Source organism: Dromaius novaehollandiae, unplaced genomic scaffold, assembly GCF_036370855.1.
Source record: "Dromaius novaehollandiae isolate bDroNov1 unplaced genomic scaffold, bDroNov1.hap1 HAP1_SCAFFOLD_36, whole genome shotgun sequence".
In the NCBI taxonomy this organism is placed as follows: Eukaryota; Metazoa; Chordata; class Aves; order Casuariiformes; family Dromaiidae; genus Dromaius; species Dromaius novaehollandiae.
The window spans coordinates 626,840-629,996 of NW_026991446.1; positions in this window are offsets into that span (position 1 = coordinate 626,840).

Below are 3,157 nucleotides of genomic sequence, written 5' to 3' on the forward strand. Positions count from 1 at the left end.
AATTTCTTTCCTGATGACGGCAAGAATCCTCGTTCTTTCCATAACATCCCTGTTGCATGACACACTCCAAATGCATATTTAGAGTCAGTATAGATATTCACCCGCAAGCTCTTACCTATTTTTTGCTGCTTGGGTCAATGCTATTAATTCTGCTCCTTGAGCACTTACTGATGGAGACAAAGGATTGGCCTCGAGCACCTCAAAGACGTTAGTGACAGCATAGCCGGAGTGACGTCTTCCGTCCAAATAATAGGATGACCCATCTGTAAACAGAACTAAGTCCGGGTTCTCCAAAGGTTCATCTTTAAGGTCCTCCCGGGGCTTGCTCGAGCTGACGACCACCTGCTCACAGGAATGATGTGGCTCTCCGTCCTCCGGTTGAGGCAATAGCGTTGCTGGATTCAAAATATTGCATCTTTTGAAAGTCACATTATCTGCATGCAGTATTATCAGTTCATAGCGGTCAGCTCTCTGTGGGGATAGTGCTTGAGTCGCATATTGCTTCATTAACAGTTCTACTTCATGTGGCACATACACAGTCAATGAATGACCCAAAACCACAGGTCGTGTTTTTTTCAGTAAGAGCTGCAGTAGCTGCTATTGCTCTGATGCGTCCTGGAGTGCCTTTAGCTACCTCATCTAGTTGCGTGGAGTAATAGGCCACTGGTCTACGGTGAGGGCCTAGTTTTTGGGTGAGTACCCCACTTGCTACTCCCTGTCGCTCATGGACAAATAATTCAAATAGTTTGCTATAATCTGGTAACCCGAGAGCAGGGGCTGAAACCAACGCTTTTTTCACAGATGTAAAAGCTTTCTCCCTTTCTGGGCCCCAGGCCAAAGGCTCTATCTCCTCCTTTTTTGTTGCCTGTACCAGAGGCTTAGTAAGTTCTGCTAACCCCGGAATCCACGGTCGGCAGAATCCTACAGCTCCTAAAAATCCCCTAAGCTGTTTTTTTGTTACAGGACGAGGCATATCAAGAATTGTCTTTACTCGTTCTGGATCAACTAACCTGTGTCCTTCTCTTAAGATAAAACCCAAATATTTTACCTCTCTTTGACACAGCTGGAGTTTAGACAGAGATGCTCGATGCCCTTTTTCTGCAAGAGCGTTACATAGAGAAACAGTATCTTTCAAACATGTCTCATAATCTTTACTTGCTAATAACAAATCATCTACATATTGTATTAATACAGAATGTCCTGGAAGTTCGATATCTGAGAGGTCATTTTTAAGTATACGCGAAAAAACAGTTGGAGACCCAGTAAATCCCTGTGGCAGCCTTGTCCAAGTTAATTGTTGTCCCTTCCAAGTGAAAGCAAAGAGATCTTGGCTATCTTCAGCTATCGGTATACTAAAAAAGGCTGCTGTTAGGTCAATCACAGTAAAATAAGTTGCCCAGTGGGGTATCTGTAGTAAAATGGTTGATGGGTCGGGGACTACTGGATGTGGAGCAACTACATGTTGGTTTATAGCCCTTAAGTCTTGTACAAAGCGATACTCTGGATCACCATCAGCATCTTGCCTGTTCTTTTTAACTGGCAGAATTGGGGTGTTATATGGGGATTCACAGACTCTAAGGATACCCATTTTCAGATAATGATCAGTTTGTTTTTGGATACTCTTCTCTGCTTCCTTTGGGATAGGATATTGTTTAACTGCAGGAGGCAATCCCCCCTTTGTTTTTATCGAGACTGGACCGGCTGATTTCAGTAGTCCCACATCCATTCCTGAAGAGCTCCATAATTTTTTAGAAACTGATTCTAAACCTGTTGGAATTTGCAGATTAGTTGACTCTGGTTCTGGTGTCTTAGCCAGAACACATGAACCCATAATTATTAGCTTTATCCCTTCCGGCTGTAAGCAGATCTGAGTATCCAAGGCTTGCAGGAGATCTCTCCCCAAAAGGCATATAGGTGCGTCTGTGGAAATTATAAAATGTCCCCACACTGTTTTACCCTCAATAGTGAGTAATAAGGGCTTAGATAACATTCATTCGCCCTTTCCCATCACTCCTTGCATCACTATTTTATCTGATGATTTGCATCCTTTAGGCTCAAAATTTAAAAGGGAAAGGGTGGCTCCAGTATCCACTAGAAAGGGAACTTCTAAACCTTCAGTATTGCCATTACGTGACCCTCAAAATCCAAAACTACATCCCATAAATTTACTCCAATTTCCACAGTATTTTCTGAGTCTCCTGTTTCCTCTCATTGTGGATTGACTGGGAATCGCCTGGTCTCCTCCTTAGTGTTTGATTGTCTCATGCCGGTTCCTCTGTTCCTAACTACACGGGGCCTCACTGGGCACTCCTGCTGCCAGTGTCCTTGTTCCCCACAATAATAACAATCATTAACTCCTGACTGTGCAGCACGTTCACTTTGGTTCCATCTATCTCTCCTGGCTCTCTCACGTCCCCTCCCCCTGGGTCCTCTAAATCCATCTCTTAACACAGCTGCTAACACACTAACTTCCTCTTTTTTTTGCTGTCTCTTTTCTTTTGCCCTCTCCTCCTCTCGACTATTATACACAAATGTGGCTAAACGTATTATTTCATCCATTCGCTTTCCTGGCCAGTCAGGAACATGTTTGGAAAACTACTTTCTAATGTCCGGGGCTGCTTGGTCTACAAATGTGGAAATCATTAGCGGCCTGTTAGCCTCGGCTTCTGGGTCTAGTCCTCCCCCATACATTCTGACTTGCTTAATTAGCCTAGCAAAGAAAGCCGAGGGGTGTTCCTCTGCCTGTTGCTGACACTCCCTTACTTTAGACCAATTTGCAGTCTTTTGTCCTGCCAAACGTATAGCTTCTTCTAAGCCCTCTCTGGCTAATTGCAACTGCCTGTAATCTGCATCTACATTATGATTCCATCCGGGGTCCACAGCTGGCCAGGCTGTTTGAGCAGCCCCAACACACCCCTCTGCTGCCCAACGGCGGTTTGCATCCAAACTTGAGCACCTTTCATCTGGAGTGAACACAGATTCAAAGAGCATTTGTACATCTCCCCAGGTAGGGTCATACGCCCGCATAATTCCCCTTATGATTTGTAACACTCTTTCTGGATCATCCCTAAGTCTGGGGAGCCGTTGACTCCATATAATTAAATCTTGGGGTCTCCAGGGTCGGTAAACTCGTGTAGTGGCGACCCGAGGTACCCCT